At 33.5% G+C, this 21,540-nt stretch overlaps 1 pseudogene across 1 annotated transcript; it reads left to right on the forward strand.

Annotated features, from left to right (window-relative positions):
* Positions 1-336: 336 nt before the first annotated feature.
* LOC145804415 (protein kinase and PP2C-like domain-containing protein) lies at positions 337-14,789 on the forward strand (annotated as a pseudogene). The gene is made up of 11 exons (XR_014346088.1): positions 337-469; positions 1,568-1,734; positions 5,195-5,262; positions 5,400-5,622; positions 6,084-6,142; positions 7,210-7,747; positions 8,124-8,193; positions 8,302-8,521; positions 8,683-8,787; positions 11,762-11,857; positions 14,386-14,789. The product of XR_014346088.1 is annotated as a protein kinase and PP2C-like domain-containing protein (transcript).
* Positions 14,790-21,540: the final 6,751 nt, after the last annotated feature.

A 21,540-nucleotide genomic window follows, 5' to 3' on the forward strand; every position in this document is an offset into this window, starting at 1 on the left:
TCTACATATACATAAACATATAAATATATACATGGGTGAGAGGCGAGAGAGAGAGAGAGAGAGATATGGGGGTGGAGATTGTGGAGTCAAACACATGCATTCGGGGTTGCTGCCGGAGCGACTCAATTCCTCTGCATCTCCCACCTTCTTCCTCCTCTCTCTTAAACCCAATTGCTCGAGGTATCAATCAATATATATATGTGTGTATTTGTTTTTTTGTTTCTCAATTGCAATTCAAAGAGAAAGCTTAATTTGTGGCCCTTAATTTGTACCCCTCTTTGGCTTTGCTCTCACATTGGCTTTGTTGTTGTGAATGTGAAACTGAATTGGTGTGTATTCATTCTGTTTCGGGAGCAGAAAGTGTGGTTTATGAAGCTGTTTTGGATGGAAACAAGGTTGCTATGAAAAAACCCATTTTGTCTACCTCTGATCACATTGATAAATTCCACAAGGAATTGCAAATGCGATGGTCATTTCTACTCTCTCTCTCTCTCTCTCTCTCTCTCTCTCCATATATACAGTAGCTCATTTTGTCCTATTTAGCACACAAATATTCTCCACCTTTTCTCATTTTCTATCTCTGCATTACGTGAATTCCAAATTAGCAAAACCCCTTTTTGTGTGTATATACATGTGTGTGTGTGTCTCACTATGTAAGTAGCCAACTATAGTGCGATGATCAAGACCTACCCTGAGTTGTTGGAGCCCTAAGAGGACTCTTGAAATTGGAGCCTTTTATATATAATCATTAAAAAAATTGCATGTAAAATAGTAAGTATTTACATTTTATATATATATATATATATATTTAAATTTGCTATTACCCACACAAATTTAGCTTGCAGATATAATTACTAAAATTTAACTTACACAAATTAAGACACGAAGAAAAATCATTGCGAGAGCTCAAAATGATAAGAATATTGTCTTGTTAGTTTTATAATTTGACCAAATTCAGTTTACAAAAAGGTATCAGTTAAATAATACCAAATAAAAATTGAACCAACTACAACAGTGTATCAGTTAAATATTACTTTTCTCACATTTTTTAATGCAAAATTACTAATTAAGCTTGCATAATCTATAAGGACCCTTTAGTTTAGATTGTGAACTTAGATTAGTTGTACTGAATCCTTATTTTTGAGCCTACTAATGCTATAAGAGTTAAAATTAATTAGGGCCCCTAAATTTTGTTAAAATTTGGAGGCCCTTGGTGGTCTTGCCTCAAGGTTGGGGCTGGCCATGATGCATTTGGGGGAGGAGAGGGATATTGGTTCTGGAAAAGGATGTTGAGGTGGTTTTAGGTAGTTTTACCATTTTATCATTCTGTGCAAATCAAAATAGAATCCAAAGATGTTTGAGCACGGGGTAATTCAGGCATACTAAAAATCTGTCAGGGACATCAATTAAGGTGTTTCCTTCTAATAATAGTATAAAATATGCGCTTATATATGAATTTATGTGTGTAGATGTTTATGTATGTGTATTTGGTTTGTTTATTTGAATGTCTACATGTGATATGCAGAATTCTTTTTTGACAATTTGGTTATATGATGTGATGATGAAGCAAGTTAGATCATCTAGGAATCACCACATTGGTTGCAGCACATGCAAAGCCTCCAAATTACATGTTTTTCTTCAAATTCTACGAGTCCCTAAATTTGGCAGAGAAACTACACGTGGAAGAGTGGAATCCAACTTTTGATCAAGTGCTCACCATCTTAGTCCAGTTAGGTATGTCTTTGATGATCTTGGCTTCATTTGAGTTTGTTTTAATTTTGTGAAGTAAACCTTAATTCCTTACTGGTCATTGAAATTCTTTGTATTTTCTTTGTGATATTATGTGCAAAATTCCTCTTATTAAGGGTAAATAAGTAGTGTAGATTAGGCTGAACATGACACTCATAGACTCATAGTGTTTTATTACCTGTTATGATTTGTTTAGGTAATATGAAATACTTGAGATGATTCTTATAGGTGCTTAGTTCACATTGATGACATGTTAGTGATGTGGTGTAGATTTCAGGTTTAGGTTTCTAACTACTGTAAAGTTATATAGTGAATCTTTCCATTGGTGTTTTTCTTGCTTGAAGCCTCTTTTTACTTTGAGTGTTGCTAATGGTACTACTCATGCTCTGTCACAATTATTACAAATGATAAATTTTCGAAATTCTTGGACATTTAGTCTTTTTTGGAAAAATAATAAATAAAGAAATGTAGTAAATCCTTTAAACAGAGCCTTCTATTGAACCTAAATTGTTTTCAAAGCATCTTTTCAATTCTGGACGAAAACAAAAATTTTAGTCCTAGTTTTTGTTTTGATGCAATTGAAGGAGTAAAATTGTAACTTAAATCATAGATTTGTGTCAGGAGCAAAACTCCAACAACCCCTAGCAATAATAATAATAATAATGATAATAATAATATTTATCAAAAAAAATAATAATAACAATTATAAAAATTAAGCCATTAAACAATAAACACCTATGAAGTACGATACTCCAAAAATGGTGTCGTACGAGTACTGGGTACGAGTACTGGGTACTTACCGAGTGCGGGTACGAGTACCGATACAGCAGTACATGTACCGGGTACGCCGAATACATGCCGTGTACGGCAAATACATTTGGGTACGTCATGGGTACACTGTGGATACGGCATGGGTACGACACCAGTACGGCAAAATGAATTTTTTTTTTTTTCCCCTCAGATGCTAGAATTTATTGCAACCTTTATTATTATTCTTTCAATTTTGAAAATATCAAGTAATTTATTTCCAACACTCTTTACCTATGAGTCATGGTTTTGGTCTCTTTTGTATCCTGTTTTAGACAATCAAAAAAGAAAAAAAAATAATTGTATAACTTTTTAGACAAGTTAGTTGTTCTCTTTTTAGTTTTGATATTGAAATTTTGATTTGTATGTTGGATGTTTGGCTATAAATTTTAAAAAAAATTAAAAAAAATTGATGTACCCAGCCGTACTAGTACCCTACTTTTTAAAGAATTTTCCGTATCGGTGTACCCGTATCGTACCCGTACCCGCACCCATGCTTCATAGATAAACACTTAAGGCTGCAAATTACTATTTGACGATTGTCACCGTCTAGAGGGAAAAAAGGTAATAAAAAAATTTTAAAAAGTGAAATGAAAGTCAAAATGTAAATGCTTTGGTATGTAACTTTATTTTGTTGATTAAGGTTGGAGTTTTCTATTTATTCGAGAGGCTTTTATAGGAACAAATGAAATTACAATGGACTTCATTTGATCGAAGGGTTGATATCATGTCTTTAACAAATTAGGAGCAATTGAAATAGGCGCATGCCTCGGATGCGCTTCGTTAATGTCATCTCACCTCAAGGATGGCAATGGATCGGGTTTTGAGTGTGAATTCTTGCTTTTAAACTTAATTAATTTAGTGATACAATTTTATACTTTACTTTACTATAAACCTGACAATTTTGACCTACCTACCGCTATAGTTTACCCTACCCTGGCCCTCAGGTGCACCTTATTACACTTTGTGCCTAGGTGCGTGCCTAAGCACGCTTTTGATAGCATTGGCTTAGATTTTACACACATTCCATAAAACATACGTTGTCAATGATTAAGGATGTGCAATCTACTACCATGTTGTGTTCTTAAGTATTGTTTTTTTCAACATATAGGAATTAGTAGTGTTTTTTGTCAATTTTGAATAGATTATTCCTGATGCATCTAGAGAAGGGAACCCAAACTTAGATTAGGTTATTGACCATTGACCAAAATAAAATAAAGAGATTAACTTATTGGTAAGTTTTAGCATGTTGCACAAGATTTATAAGAATGTCTAAACATATGAGTGATGATAATGAAGTATTTATGTCACGATGGACATAATGCTCTTCAAAAATTTTGATAAATATCCTTGAATTTCTGTAAAACATGGGAATAGCTAACGTGGAATATGATTTCAATTTTTAAAACATTCATGAATAAATAATGCAAATAATATTAATTTTTCTAAATTATTTCCAACATCTCACCAATTTAACCTGCATGGATAGCCTAGTAGTCAAAGGAGTGAGATATAAACTCAGATGTTTTGGGTTCAACTCTTGCTGGCATCTAGACCCTGTCTTGGAGAGGTTCTTCATCATCCAAAAGGAAAAAAACCTCGCCAATTTTAAAATTTGGTATTGCTACTCAGCATCTTAGGTAGACGTCCTAATTAGATACCTCTTTAAGTTTTAGCTGAAAATTCTTGGAATTACTTTATGGATTTAATGGTAACTACTGAACCTCTTCAAATTACTTGTCTCATTAATTTAGAAATTCCAAATTTGTTTTGGTTTCAGCTCTCGCTGCTGCTTCTCTGTTTCTTTCTCTCAACATCTTCTGCTTCCTTTGTCTCTCTCTTCTCTGCATATTCTTCTCTTTTCTGCATCTTCCCTGGTTCTTTCTCCTTCTCTGCATAGCTTAGCTTCGCTTCTTCTTCCTCTTCTTTACTGCTTTCTTCTTCTTCATCTTCCCAGCTGGTTTCTTCTTCCTCTCCCCTGTTGCTTTCTCTTTCTTCTTCTTCACTGATGTTGCTTCTATTCTCTGCTTCTTCTTTGAATCTATTATCTACTTCCCCGCGTCTGCTATTACTCCTGCTACTGCTGATCTGTCTGTTCTCTGTTGTAGCTGTTGTTGGATCTTTCCTCTGTCACTGATGTTGCCTTCTCTCTTTCTTCTCTACTGCTGCTGCTGCTGCTGCTGCTGATGATGATGATGAGGAGGATTTCATCTGTGTCCAATTACTTAATTTGTTTACTCTTTGCTTGGTACCACATATGTGTTTTGATGGAATTCCTGTGAGAAACCAATTTACTTGTTTGGGAGTTTGGGCGGAATGTAGTAAAGTTCTCCGTTTGAGTTATATCACTTGAAATTTTTTCTAACCAAAGTACCAAACTAAGCTAAATCCGAGTACATAGGAAGGAGAAACTTTGGAGCAATTTTTTGAAACGTAAACATCTCTTCAAACTCGAGATGGGTTTTCTCCGACGAGGGGTTTGATGTAATGTGGTCCCATAGGAAAAGATTGATTGCTGAGTACTGGCATTGGATAAGCTTATTGCTGTATGTCTATCCCTTTGTTTTGATTCTCTGTTTTATGAACGTATGATAAGGTTTATACTAAAGTTATAATGATCATGTTTCCTATTTTACAGCTAAAGCTCTGCAACATCTACATAAACTTGGGATTGTACACAGGGATGTAAAACCAGCAAATATTCTTGTAAAGGCCATCTACATAAGCTTATTGTTTTGTTTTGTTTTGTTTCTGATCTTTTTGTGGGTAAGATTTTGTGTTTCCTATTGAAGTGGTTGAATAATATGCTGCTGGTGCCTCTGTTTTTTTTTTTTTTTTGGCAGCTTGATGAAAACCTTCGTCCACATCTGGCAGACTTTGGTTTAGCAGAATATAAGAAAGATCTTAAACGAGTTTCTATGGAGAACTGGAGGTCATTTGGAAAGCCAACTGGTGGTTTCCATAAAAAGAATATGGTCGGCACACTCATTTATATGGCGCCTGAAATATTGAGAAAGGAGATACATAATGAAAAGTCAGATGTATATAGTTGCAGGTGTCCTTCACGTGTTGCATCTTGCATTTTTTGAAATTTGTTGTGCTAGCGTGTCCATGTCATATCTCTATCGTGTCTCGTCCATGTCCATACTTCTTAGAGTGTCTAATAATGGATTAAACACTATTTTCTTGCGCTGACTATTTTCATGTCGTACTTGTCGAAAAGCAAATAGAATGATTGGTCATCTTGATCATTCATGAATGCCTTAATTCACTTTATCTAACAAATTTCGTGGCAATGTAATAACAAGAAGGGTATGCATGTACTTTATATTGTTAGATTCGGGGATAACATTTCAATGCTAGATAGTAGGTATAGACCGAGTCTTTTGCTTTGTTATCTAGGCAGCTTATTTCTCTTACAGTCCTACCTTGTCGTAGAACTTGGGATTTGATAGATCATTATCATTTGCAATGACATGTAGAAGAATTTATTTTATATAATTTCATATAAACATGAAATTTGATAGATCATTATCTTTTGCTTACTGGTGTTGTCCCATATACTGATCTTCATGCAGAAGCGCAGGTTTGACTTTTTCCTTTTACTATAACTCACTGTTTACATGGCTATATGGCTGTTAAATTATCACTCTTGCGAGTGGAGGTGTAGAAATGTGTGTGGGCCAGTAATAGCATAGATGAAGTAAATGTCTGAGGAGTTTGGCACCTCCTTGATGTTGATGTTACGTGCCCCGAAAGTGCTGGTGATGTAAGGGGTGCTAACTCCTATTTATAAGAGGGGGGTCACAAGACCCATAACAAATTTCCTAGATATTTCTGTATTCCATTAGGATATGCCACAACATGTGGCTGTGTATCAATCCCTTGGGATTTGCCTTGATCCCTGAGCATCCACACAAAAGGTCCAATGGTGTGGTATCTCTCTCTCAGTAAGGCTGGCTTAAGTGGCACTCACAGGGGTGTCGTAGTGATCAACACTTTAGTCTCTAGCCACCAAACCACAAAATCTTCCGAGGTGCTATGTTGAATACTTCAGCATATATAAGTCCTGCCTCTTTGACTTGGCTATTGGACGAATGGCACAGTGTTACTATCACAGAGTTGAAGGACATGTAGTTTGACCACCATGGTGATTAAGACAAGTGGAACACTTGAATCCTGCAGTTTAACCACAGCAGTTTCAGGCAAGCGTGGCATGAACTCATTTTCTGGGACTTGGGGTATATTTCCTGCCACTCTGTGTTGAAGGTCATGTAGTTTGACCACCACGCTAAGCTCTCCCATTTTCAGCCACTCTGTGTTGTTCAATCTCATTTAACATCTAGTGGGATTTCTCTTCCTGCTTTCTAGATTACTTCTCATACCATTCCTCATTTTTCTTGTCATTCAGTTTATGAGCACACATATGTTCATGCATATAACTGCTTATCAGGGTTCAGGTTTCCCATATAATTTTCATATTCTAAAAATTGTATTAAAAAAAAAAGGTTTCTGTCGAAGTTAAGTTTCTTCTGGACGTCCAATTCTTCACAGATAATATCTTACATCTTAATCTGACTGAATGCCCCCTAATCATTTGACCTATCAACTATGCTTTTTAACATGGTTGTGCATCATGTGATCTGCTTGCATGCCCACGCTGTGCTGGAAATGAACTGTACTGAACAGCAACTTACAGCAGCCGTGGTGTCTGAAGGATTGCGACCTGCTCTTGCTGGTCACAGCTCGTCTGCACCAACAGGTTTCCCGTCCTTGATACAGAGATGTTGGGATGCAAATCCCCAAAATAGGCCTTCTTTTGATGATATTATTCTGGAACTTGATCCCATCTTGGAATGCAGAAAGAGAGTAGAGGAAGACGAAAAGGAAAAGGCACTTGTTGACCCCTCTATCCCTCTTGGTGATGAGGGCATCCCGAGCCTTCTTGCTTATCAAAAAAGTATTAACTGGTTTACTGAGGGTGAAAAGAGATCTTGTCTCGCAGCTGATTCTGGTGTCAGAATTTGGCCTGATCCTTTTACTGATCCTTCAGCACACCATCCAGTGTTGTCTTGGGGATCCTTCGGTACTTGTGGGAGAAGGGAGACAACGGAGGACACTCACTTTCTTATGCCCCATATGTGCGGTGAGAAGGATATCCATGTGTTTGGAATCTTTGATGGTCATCGAGGTGCGTCATAAATTAAGAGCTACTTATTTTCATCCTATTGGTGTATTTGGTACCAAACTCAAGCAACAGTGGATTTTAATGAGAACTAAAGCTCATGTGGGTGATCACAATATTAATTAATAAACAATTGCTTGGGCATCACTTGAAGTGTTTCTTAATGAAACCAGAATGACATAATGAGCATTACAAAGCCCAACTATTACAAAATGGAATTATTTGGAAATTAGTTTTAAGAAATTAATGTTTAAATTCTTGAAGAATTCCTTTTTTTTTTCCTTTTTTTTTTTATAATTTTTTTTGGTTGTTTCCAAACATAGCCTATGTGTCGTGCATTAGTTGCTCTAGATTACAATAAAAATGGCAAGATCAAATGCAGGTGCAGCAGCTGCTGAGTTTTCTGCTCGAGCTCTACCAGGATTTTTGCAAAGTCTTGGTTCCATAAAAAGGTTTCTTCCATTCTATTATTCTCGCGGGCTCTTTACATTCTATAATCTATATATGAATGTATTTAATAAGAAGTACATATTTTTATTTTGTATTTGATAACAATGCAGTCCGTCCGATGCATTACTAGAAGCATTTGTCAAGACAGATGTTGCATTCAGGAATGAATTGGATTCCCATCGTAAATCTAAGGGAGTTATTCAGAAAGACTGGCATCCTGGTTGCACAGCCATTGTGGCTCTTATAGTCAGAAACAAGCTTTTTGTTGCTAATGCTGGCGATTGCAGGGCAATGCTATGCCGAGCTGGCAGTGCTTATGCTCTAAGTAAGGTGAGATCGGACTTGATTTATCAACTAAATGACTGTGTAGTTGAAACATTCTATTAGAATAAAACATGGACCTTTTTTTAACTTATTTTATTAAAAATTGTCTCCTTTGCTTACCCAAATGGGTTAAATTGTTCTCCAACTAATTCAACTTGACGCTGTAGGATCATGTTGCAAGTTGTCCTGAGGAGAGAGAACGTATTATCAGTGAAGGGGGACAGGTCCAATGGCAAGTTGACACGTGGAGGGTTGGGCCTGCTGCTCTCCAGGTTTTCTTCTTATCCTTTGCTTAACGATATTCTAGAAAAATGTGTAGACTATTGTCTTCTAATATGGTTGTCTATTGTGAGGAAGTATATAATATAAACTTATTTGTTTCGTCAAATTCTTTTTGCACCAAGTGTTAAGACACATGAACCACCACTACAACCCATATCTAGGGATATCTTGAGCATTATGATTATCAAAAATACTTATGATCACTAAAACATGAGCGAAAATATAAAAGGTAAGGAGTTGGTCCTCGAATCCTACTCTAGCTTCTGAGCGTAGCGAGGAGGCTCCTTGTGTCCTGCATTGGCTGGTAGTTGTATGGAGGGTTCATCAGTTGTCACCATGAAGAGGAACATTATGCAAGTTGGGCTCAAAGCATTCGATGTGGTTGTTGACGGGGTTGATCGCAAGAAGATGTGGGTCGCAAAAAAGGGTAGATCTCTGCAAAGATCCCTGATGTTGGGATTTGAAGTTCCTTTGTTGGCTCAAAAGAAGCTTCTTAATTCCTGAAGAGAGGTCTTTCGGGCAGTCTCAACCTCTCGGAGGGCGCATAGGCTTTTGGAGGTCTAGAGACTGGTGAATAGGAGTGGTTGCTCCTTGAGGTTAGGATTTTTGGGGCAAATCAGTGGTAGGTTGTCACACCCCAATTTCAGATTAGAAATCTAAGGCATGATGGTTAAGGGTTTAAGGCTAGTTAAGATTATTAAGTTAAAATAGTGAGATCTTCTATTGTAAGTTCATATTAGATGTAGACTGATTCAAAAGAGTAGGGTGATTGATGTATGTTTTAAAGCCTAATTTAGTGTTCAAGGGTTCAACAACAAAAATGGAAACGAATAGCAAAGCAAATGATTTAAATTTCAATAACAAGACTTGCTTCATATGTGTGTGTGTTTATAATCCTAGTGTATAAAAGTAGCACACACCGAACTCTCTTTCCTCCCTACTTAAATCCCATTACATTACACAAAAGAAATAGTACGGGTACAACTTTCAGGTATATACATTACACTTTACAATCAGCTCACAACAGTACAATAAAAAAATACGGTAAATTACGTTAAACCCCCCTCAACTATTTTTGAGTTGCCCCCTGAATGTTTTAAAGGCAACACTTACCCCCCTTGAAGTATATGAATTGCAAAAGTCATTAACACTGTTAACAGAAATTATTAAGTTACCCTTTTACCCTTCAATTGTATTGCTACCAGACTACCATTATCTTCTTCAACCACTACCTAATTTCTTCCAAACCTCAATTCAATCCCAAACCCTTAATTCCACAGTGTCTCCACAATTCCGATTAACAAACACAACAAATTCATTTGACAAAGGGAGTAAAGTCAGCCACTGTGAATCACCACAACAATCCCATATTTTTGCAGGACCTAATGATCAACAAAGGGAGTGAAGTTTGGGGGTGGCAATGGATATAGGGGTGTTGTTTAAGGGCTTGGGGTTTTGAACTCATTGAAGAGAGAGAGAGAGAGAGAGAGATGAGGGGTTGGCAGTGGCTACAACAGCTTATGGCAATGGCAATGGCAATGGCGGCAACGGTGGTTGAAGACAATGGCCCACCTCTCTTCATCTCACTCGCCACATGCAACTCCTCTTCCAGCCTACACCAACTCTTTTTTTTTTCTTTCTTTAACCAATGGCATCTCCTTCATTGTTCCTCCCTCCTCCCATCTCTGCACCACCACCTTATTTCCCCCACCACTCACCACCTCCCCTTTCGATTCCCACCAAGCCGAAACCCCTTGCCCACAGCCTCCCTCCCACTGATCAAACACCCCAATACACATTGAAACCCCTCAACACTAAAAGCCCTATATTAATTCAACATATGTCCACTAAAATCCCCCCACCTAATCAACGTATCGCCATCAAAACCCTCAATTCTTTTGCTGTGAAACTTTTTTATCAAATCATAATGGCTTGGCTAATAAGGGTTCTCTAGTTGGTATTAGCCATGAGAGTTTCTAGTTATGGCTTGGCATTTCTGGCCATGTAGAGTTGCTGGTTGTGTATATATATACAATGTATGTATATATAATAAGGCTTTTTTAGTCATAAATTTTTAATTACAGTATGATACATTTATGCCAAATGACTACCGGTGTGATGACAGAAGAGGTTTAGAGTTACAAAACAAAACTATAAGCGGGTTGAGTGTTGAATTTTAAACATTGATTTTTAACTTGACAATGGGTCATAGTTGAGAGGGGTTTACTGTAATTTACCCTAAAAATATATATGTTGTTAGAATAGGAAAATAATGAATTGTATTCTTATTTATTCCTTTTTTAGTTGCTTGAATTATGCCTGTAATTGATCAGAATTATCAATATAAAAGGGAATGAAGTCTAACTCATTCCCTAACTCTTTCTTTTCTCTAAACCTACGTATGTGTATATATATGTATGTATGTATGTATATATATTAATATAATTTACCCTAAAACATTGATTTTTGTTCTTTGTGTGGTGTAGCTAAAATTAAATACAACAATGGGTTGAGTTAGGAAGATTCATAATTCTCAACCAAACTTGCTAGCATGTCCACCAACAAAGCACACCTACAGTAGGCAAACATTTTTTCTTTAATTTGTTAAAGTTATATATTCCTTTATTTTTATTTTTCCTTCATGTCTTGTGAGGGCCTGAACCTTGCACCTTATCTTTTTGGGTATTAAGAGATAGCACTGAGCTAATAGCTGATATTTTATTTATTTTATTTTTTAAATTCTAAATAATGAATTAGAAACAAAAGGTTGGTTTCTATTTAATGAGATTTCTGTAAACTAGATTTAAAAAATAAAGAAACAAGAAGAGGATGGGTAAACAGGAACACATGGTCCCTGCCCAGCCCCACTCTTTGCCCGTGCTTCCAGTATTCAACATGATGTGAAAGCAATAATCAATAATTTGTGGTTGAATTTGAAGTTTATTAATCACATATTTTTTACAGGTTACGCGGTCTATTGGTGATGATGATCTGAAGCCTGCTATGATTGCAGAACCTGAGATAACTGAGACCATACTGTTTGTAGAAGATGAATACTTGGTAAGGTCCTTTGATCTAATAATCTTCTGTTATCTGGGGTTTATTATTTGTGTGCTACGAGAAACTAATAAATGGATTTGTGGCTTCTAAATAGACTTTTATGTATAGTTTCCAGGGAAATCAGAAATTTTAAATAACTGCAGTTGCATCTGCTTTAATCACTTTAAAAGCATTTGTTCTATATGCCATTACCAAACACAATTTTCTGTAGTGCCTGGATGATCATAGCACAATTCATGTTCTTGCAATTTGAAATTTGTAGGCCCCCAATTTAGGAGGTCCCGTACTTGGAAATGTTATTAGCAAGACAATTGAATAATCCTGAGATATATTATTGAAGTTTGAAATCTGTAGCCTTACAGAACAAGATTTTCTCCAAGTGTTTCCCACAAACACTCCATTAATCCCAATAGTTTAAAAACCCTTTTACGAATGATGTGGGAAAGAAGTAACACAAGGTTTTAGAACAATAAACTTTTAAGGAGTTGAATTTAAACAACAAAGCTCAAAAGCAAAAGAATATGGAAGTTGAAGCTCAAAACTTGAAAGATCTTGATGGGTATTACATTTGATCCTTCATCCCATGTTTGTAGACATGTAAAAATCTTGTTTTATAGCCCTTCGTCTCATTTTGGTCATTCCAGTGCAGTAAATACGTCTCTAGCAGTTGAAACGAAGTAGCTGTTGCATATTTTAGAATTTAAATTTCGCGACGAAGGAGTCAACTTATTTTGAATCTAGGTGAAATCTGAAGCTCTCAGAACTTTTCTTAAGGGATTCGATTTATTTTGTCAAGGAGTCGACTAATCCTTTTATCTGCACGACAACTGGAGTTCAGGGTCGAATCATTTATTTGAGGTCGACTCAAGACCTTCAATGTTTTTAAGATTTTCACGTGTTAAGCATCTCAAACTCATCCAAAACCCTTTCTAACTCCAAAATAATTTAGATAATGAACATTTAATCACAAAACAAATATCAAAGACTTATTTTGGAGCTTTTTAATCTCAATCATTACAGCAGGAAAAATGTAAAACTTTTAAAACACTTGTACTCCTTTTGCAATGAATTATTCATCAAATACTAATGACAAAATCATGTTACATTCTCATATTTCATTAAGCTATCCAATAGCTAACACCAAAGGATATTGACAATTCAAAGTACAAGTTTATCATTTGCTAGCCACTCACTAATTTTGTATTGTGAAATATCAAACATATATCACTGTAAAACACAACCAACAAAAGCATCATAGACAATATCAAAACTAAACCATAGGTCTAATTTCTCTTTCATTTGAAGCATTTTGAGGCTTCTTGAATTCAATCCTTATTCTTTTGTTATGTTTACAGTTAAAATAGAATACAAGTATCTTGGCAGACTAACCCCAAGGGGTTGGCCTAGTGGTCAAGACCTGGGCCTGGGGTGTGCTCCCTTCAAAATCTTCTAAGTGCAAACAATTTCTGGGACTTTGCCCCGACCCCCCACTAGTGGATGGTGGGATTGGTCTTCCGGAGTAGTCGGTCTAGTGGGCCAGATGCTGAGTTATCAAAAAAAAATTATCTTGGCAGACTTGTAATTATTCTAATTTGTATTATGCTTTTCGTTTGTTAGTGCATAACACAGGTAGGCACTCAGATCAAACTTATTCAAAAGAGATCGTATACCACAATTTGAACGATTATGGTTTATGCCTTTGTTTTTCGGTTCTAAAAATAAAAAAAATTCTAGCAACCTTGCCCTATCTCTTCCCTCCCCATTCACACCTCATGGTTTCAAAGCATTGAAATAAGACAATACAGGGAGGGTGTGGAGTAAGCCTAGAATGAGAGAGTGTTCTGACGATTGAACTTCCATAGAACTACATGTAAAGTGAGACAGTCCATACCTAATATTAGGAAGATAACCTCTCTAGTATATTTGGGACTAGTTAAGTTTGAGATAACATTATAGTGTTAAAGATATTAGAATATATGAAGATCCATAACTGAAGGGATTTGATTGTATCTCCCACTTTATATATATGGTGTACCATGTAATCAAGAGGATTAAGTAGTGTGAATAAAAGATGTAGCCCATAGGGCTTTGTATGTGTGGACGTAGGCCAAGATTGACTGAACCACATTAACTTTTTGTGTTCTTTCTTCTCTCTTTTCTATTTTTATTATCTCTTCATATTCAACCTTCTTGTCATATTACCAATATCAACTATTAACACCTACCTTCACATGCTTCTCATATTTCTGAACTTGGAGTTATATTCTTTTAGTTTAGTGATCTCTAAAAAATGATCTTTTGAAAAAAATTACAGTGGCTGAAAAGGGGGGTAGGAAGTAAAACCCTAGATAATTTTGCGACCTTTATGCTTTTCCCAATAATTCTTATTTAATTCAAATGCTTATGATGTATGTTTCATTTGTAATCAGACCATTTTCAAAATTTTGCTTTATTTATGATGGATGGTTGTGACTTGTTAGCATATCACATTTTTATAGAGAGAGTAACAATATGTGTTCGACTGTCAGGTTATGGCTAGCGATGGCTCTGGGATGTTATGAGCAACGCAGAGATTGTTTGCATAATAAAGGACACAGTGAAAGAGCCTAGGATGTGCTCAAAGAGATTGGCAACCGAGGCTGCTGAACGTGGAAGCAAAGATAATATAACTGTTATTGTCATTTTCTTGCATCCTGTATCTACTGCAGAGAGGATTTACTAGGTTTGATGGTATTCTTATACAAATTGTTTTGTATCTATGAAATTAATTTTAGTGAGACATGGAAATGAACCAGAGGTGGTAGGAAAAGGTTTACCTCCTCGTCTTGTGGAAATTGTATGTGTACATTTATTTTTAGTGGGAAACTACACAAAGCATATGCTTGTATTATTGGATTTCAATGTGCATATATGGAATAATATTGTTAATAGATGTTTAATGTGTTCACAGTGCGCGCGCGCACACACACACTCTCTCTCTCTCCCCCAAAAAGGCATGAACACTTCATTAAAATTAAACTGTACTACATGATTAAGGCATGAATTTTTGATATGATAATACGATTCAAATCTACATGAATATATGTATATGGCACGACTCATTAGCACGAATATTAAATAGGTTGGATTACTGTCGAATTTGTATAGAACAAAGCTGACACGAATAATCGGTATAATGAAAAATTAGTTGCATATTTAATATTATTTCTATTAAAGGGTGTTATGACATTTTTTAATCTCTTATATAACTCCATCTAACTAAGAAAAAAGCATGTAAAATAGGATTTTAAAGCTAATAAAGGTTTTGTTTTTGTTTTCAATTGAAAATTTATTTGTCTACTGTTTGAGTTAATTTAGTAAAAATATATATATATAATAATAAGATATTGTTTTTGTAAATTAAGAAAATCAAATTGAATTGAAATCAAATATTCTTATGAATAATTTCATTCAATATAGATTAGTTTCATAAAAATTAAATTGTGAAGAATTTTTTTTTTTTTTTTCTGTACGCTTGATATTTTTAGCTTATGGTAAAATATTTTTACATGACACGTTAATACTATACAAATCGAATACAAATCAGAAATGACATGACACAATAACACGAAATAATACATGAGTTAGGTTATTATTAAGATAATTTTGACACATTCAAAATGTCACGACACGAACACGACGCCGAAAGCATGCGAAGAAAGTAAGAAAACCTATATAATTATATTAGTAAAGCGTAAAGATATTTCCTCTTCTTATTATCTCTCAGGTTCATCCCTCTTTTGATTTATTAACTAGAGTTTCAGGCTTGTTGATATTATTATGGCTGTGAAAGGCCTCAAATGAGAGATTTTTCTTGCTTCACTCCCAGCATTGAAAATAGGCAGCCTTGTGTCAATATGAGCTCGTCCGAAGATCGTGATTTAGCTGTTGCGAACTCCTCAGCTTTCCGCTAGACCCACCCTCTAGCTATAAAAATTAATGTCTGCCATTTATTTGGTTCATAACCATCACTACTATATCATAATCTAGGATCACAAAATTTCTAAACCAAGACAACTACTATACACAATTCTAAAAACAAAAAAACAAAAAATAACAACCACTACTATTCGTGATAATCAAACACAACTATAAATCATTAACCAAACATTCCTAATGTTATCTTGGTTAATAAATTTGGTTGGAGATTTAGCAAATGAAAGGGAAAAAGTATGTAAAATGCGAATAAAATATAGTTACATTTTATTTACATTTCACAGAACTTTCCTTTTTCTTTTCAAATCCTTACTAAAATTTATCAACCGAATACAACCTAAATATTTGGGGAAAATCAAAACAATACACTTTTGGGATATTCTAAATAAGTGCACTTTTTGACTTTTTATAAAATATGAGCTGGATATGAGTTGAGTTTAAAATGATGTGATAGAGAGGTGATATGACTTCTAAATAAGTGCATTTTTTGACTTTTTATAAAATATGAGTTGGGTATGGGTTGGGTTTGAAGTGATGTGATAGAGAGATGATATGACTTAAATAAGATGATATGACTTAAATAGGATAGTGACTTTTTGACTTTTTAATTTTTTTAGAGGATGACAAACAAGGACGACAATATTTTTCTTTACTCTAACCAGGGGCACGACTATAAATTTTCTTGTAATTTTATTGTGCATAGCTTTAAACTATAAACGACCGAAATGATATTTACAATGCTTTGTGATCGGGGAGAAGTTTGGTATTAAAATAGTTAAAAACTTATTAAAAAATCAAAAAGCTTAAAAGTCATATAAAAAATAAAAACTCATTTTTTATTTTTTTGCATATTTTCTATAAAAAAATAAAATAAAAATTAGAGTCATTTACAAACACTTTCATTTTTCACTTCATATTTTAATAAAAAAATTACTAAAAATAAATCGCTTCCCAAAAGAAAATTAAAAGATGGGAAGACGAGTAATGGTATTTGATTGTATTTGTACCAATGTAGTCACTATTGTTAAACCACTTGCGTGGCTAGTCCTTTGGTCACTAAGTCTCTCTTAAGGAGAAATTTTGAGTTACACTCTTAGGAGTATAATAGGAGGCAAGATTTAGTGTTTGTTAGGAGAAGGTGTGAGTTCAACTCCCTTAGATGTTAATCTAATAACTAATTACTAATTTTTGCTAATAAGAAAATAAAAAATAAAAGCAGAAAAACAATGAAAAAAGAAGGGTTGAAGATGGAAGAAAAAGTAAAAGGTGTGAGTTCAACTCCCTTAGATGTTAATCTAATAACTAATTATTAATTTTTGCTAATAAGAAAATAAAAAATAAAAGCAAAAAAACAATGAAAAAAGAAGGGTTGAAGATGGAAGAAAAAGTAAAATAAATGAGAAGAGAGGGGAAGGAAATAGCGAAAATATTGTACGTAAATATATTAAAATATACATTTTTATAATTATAAAAAAAAATTAAAAAAAGAATATCATTAAATTTGCAATAATTTTCCCAATCAATATTAAAATAGATGTATATTTGCAAAACAAAAAATAGAAAAGAAAATAATATTATATGGATACTTTTTTCATATTATAGAACAAGTAGTGCTATATAAAAAATAAAAATAAAAAATTGTACACAAATATTGCAATAAAAACAAAATAAGTAATGCTATATGGGTGTAATTTTTATCATTGTTACATCATTTTGAGAGTAAATTTTATATAAAAATTATGGTGACATATCATTTTTCTTGTAAAAACATTATGTTAATTTGGACCTAAACATCTAAAAATTCAAGAAATGACTAGTGTACACACCCTTTAAAAAAAATAATCACACCATAAGAATCTCTAATTCTAACCCTTAAATATTTGAAAATTAATGTGTCCATTTATGTGTTTCACTACTATCACCACTATATCATAAGCTAGCATCACTAAATTTAAAAACAAAGACGACCACTACACTCAAATAAAAAAATAAAAAACAAAAAAGGCAACCAATACACGTGATAATCAAACACCACTATAAATCATTAACAAAACATTCTTATGTATTTGGGGAAGAAAAAAAGATTGGGAACTCTAAATTAAGAGTTTTAATAGTTTTAATTGGTGTGTAGGTCTCATGTGATGTGATTTTTGATTTTGGTTTTTTTCTTCTTTTTTTTTATTTCTCACATTATTAGTGCTCTTTTAGAACTCCCAAATTAAAGGGATGCATCATTACTGACTTGGGAAAAACCAAATCTGTACATTTAATAATGCAGAATTTTCTTTATCTAGCAGGGCCCACAACTATAAATTTTCTTGTAATTTTATTGTGCATAGCATTTAACTATAAATCAGCCAAATAATGTTTGCAATGCTTTTGTGATTGAAAAGAAATTGTTTGGTGTTAAAATAGTTAAAAACATATTGAAAAAAAATAAAAAAGTTAAAAAATCATATAAAAAATTTTAAAATTCTTTTTCATTTCTTTTACACATTTATTCTAAAAAAAAAAATTGAAGTGCTTTAATTTTCCAATTACTTTAATTTTTTCACATCATATTTTAACTTAAAAAATTTACTAAAAAAATCACTTGCCAAAGAAAAATTGAAAGATGGGAAGATAAGATTAATGGTATTTGGTTGTATTCGTACCAAGTCATTGGTTTAACCATTAATCTAATCAAGGAGAGGGTGTGAGTTCTCCATGGTGTTAATCTAACAATTAATCACTAACTTTTGCAAATAAATAAATAAAAGCAAAAAAAAACAATTAAAAAAATTAAAAAAATTAAAATTAAAGCAAAAGCAAAATAAATAAGGAGAGGGGGAAGGGAATGAGTGTAAAAATGGTCTGTTGGCCCGATATTCGACACAACCCGACCCCCTAGTCTAGGGCTAGGTCCATGCTTTTTTGGGTTTGACCTAGCCTGAACAGCCCAACTTGAGGCCCAAACCGTCTGACGCCCAACATCACTTGCAAGCTAAGCCCAAGACCAAGTCCAAACCCAGGCCCGAGGTCTGATTAACCCTAGGATTGGACTTGGGCCTAGGCCTAAATTTTTTTGAACTGGACTGGCCCCGATCTGACCCTAATTTTTGGCAAGAGCCTGAGCAGGACCAAGCTAGACGGGCCAAGCCAGGCCGATTTTACACCCTTAGCAAAGGGTCGTTATCTGTATATCTATTTCTAAGAAGCTTTTGATTACACCATATAAATATCTCTTTCAATTTATACATAAAAGTCATTCTTTATAAGGTACAACTATGTAATGTATAAAAAAAATTAACTATCATCGTCTTTTTTTTATTGAAATAACGCAATAGTGAAATATATATATATATATATATTAATCCACGATATCTCGTGTTAGTTGTCCACTTCTAAATTCTCTTCTTTCTCATTATCTTTTCTACATGACGGTCTGAAAGGGCTATGAATAACAAGAGACATCACATGCAAATGTTGTTAGGGTAATGCTAAAATATGTAAACCATATGCGCTTTTGTTATATATTTTTATGATAAATATTATATATTTTTTGCCTCAAAGTGGCCAAAAATAAAATGGGGTTTAAAAAGCACCAAATGGGCTTAAAGAGCACCAAAGTGATACTGTTTGGCCCCATAACAAATTCGATTGTGCTCAGCAGGTACCCCTTCTCCCTAAAAGTTTGGGAGATTCTATTCTATGAGGTATACCCCTTCTTCACATTCTGATTGTCATCATCAGGTAATCAAAAGAAAGCGCCCAAGTCTTAGGGCCGGTCAAAATGGGGTGTCTACAATATTATGTGATTTTTTTTTCCCCGTGACTAATTTTTACAACTATTTATAAAATTGAAATATGTTGTACGATTAATTTTTTTAAACTAATTTTAAGTTTGAAACGTAAACTGTTTGGTTGAATTTTTAAATTTTGTCTTTTATTTTTTTTAAAAAAAATTAAAAGTAGCTTGATAAAAAAAATATCTTTTTCATTTTCATATGATTCTATTTTTGTTTTTAATTAAAATAATATTTGTATGTTTGAATAATATTTTTATATTAATTGTATAATTTGAGTTAATATTTTTATTAGTCTCTACGTTTTTTCTTCACAGATAAAATAATATTTTTTATTTAAAAATTAATTTTAAAAAAATAATATAAAATATTATAAATATTTTTGTAATATCTTTTTCATTTATAAATAACTCAGATGTATATATATTTTTTAAAGTACTTTGTAGGGTGCAAGTCTATTATGTGTGGGGGTACATGTTCATTATGTGTAGGTGCAAGTTTAGTATGTGTGGTGTCCAAGTTAAACCTATGTAGTGGTGCAAGTCTAGTCTGTGTTAGCATGCAAGTCGAATCTACGTAAGGGTGCAAGTTTAGTCTATGTGGTATGCAAGTCAAATCTTTGTAGTTGCGCAAGTCTAGTCTGTGTTGGCGTGCAAGTCAAATCTATATGGGAGTACAAGCTTAGTCTGTGTAGGGTGCAATTAAATCTATGAAGGGTGCAAATTGAATTTGTGTAAAGGTGCAAATCTAATTTGTGTGGGGTGCATGTTTAAGCCTCGTTTGGGAACAGACTTTTTTAGTAATTTTTGACTTTTTGGCTAAAATATGACATAAAAAAAAACTAGAATGTTTGGGATGAGTTTTTGGTTTTTTTATGAAAAGATGTGCAATAAATAGAGAGGAAAATGAAATCTTTGACTTTTTGGTATAAGTTGTTGATTTTTTGATTTTTTTAGTGACTTTTTGACTAAAATCACCACTTGCCAAACGAGACCTTAGTCTATGTAGGGATGCATATTCAGTATGCGTAGGGTGTGCAAGTCAAATCTGTGTAGTAGTGCAAGTCTAGTCTGTGTTGGTGTGTATGTTGAATCTGTGTGGAGGTGAAAGTTTAGTTAGTGTGAAGTGCAAGTTTAATTTGTGAGGGGTGCAAGCTGAATCTGTGTAGGGATGCAAGTCTAATCTATGTAGGACACGAGTTTAATCTATATAGAGTGTGGGGTGTAAGTCTAATATGCGTAGGGATACAAGTCTAGTCTATGTGAAGTGTAAGTTTAGTTTGTGTGGGTGTAAGTCTTATTTTGTGTGTGAGATCAAACATGGCCCCTATTTTTTTTATTATATTATTATTTTGGTTTGAGTTATTATTTGCGTGGTTTGAATTAATATATTTTTATTTACAATTGTATTATTCTAAACGTTTTCTCCTACCAATATATATATATATATATATATTAATTAGAAAAGTAATTTATTATTTATATTAACTTAAGTCATACAAATTATTTTAATTCTATAAATTTTTATATATTTTAGATTATTAATTTAAATTTTTATTAAATATGTGAAATATTAGTTGCATTTTAAAATTTTAAATATATTTTTAGAACAATATCAATTTTATAAAAATAGAATTTGTATATTAAATATTAGATATATTTTAATAAAATAAAATAAATTTAAAAATATAAAGATAATTTTTTTTTTATTAAAAGAATGAAGTGAGTGTATGAGTGCTGGGATAGAACTAGGAGAAGATTATGAGGGGTCATGACCCTTCTGTCTCTGTGAAAATTTTATTTTCCGTAGTACTTCTAAATATATATATATATATATATGTATGTATTATTTTATAAATAAAATAGCATCTTAGTATAAAAGATATATACTTCATTCCTTTCTCATCTTTTATTCTCTGTTATT

The sequence above is a fragment of the Camellia sinensis genome, chromosome 12 (genome assembly GCF_055761805.1).
Source record: "Camellia sinensis isolate YWXY chromosome 12, ASM5576180v1, whole genome shotgun sequence".
Taxonomy (NCBI): domain Eukaryota; kingdom Viridiplantae; phylum Streptophyta; class Magnoliopsida; order Ericales; family Theaceae; genus Camellia; species Camellia sinensis.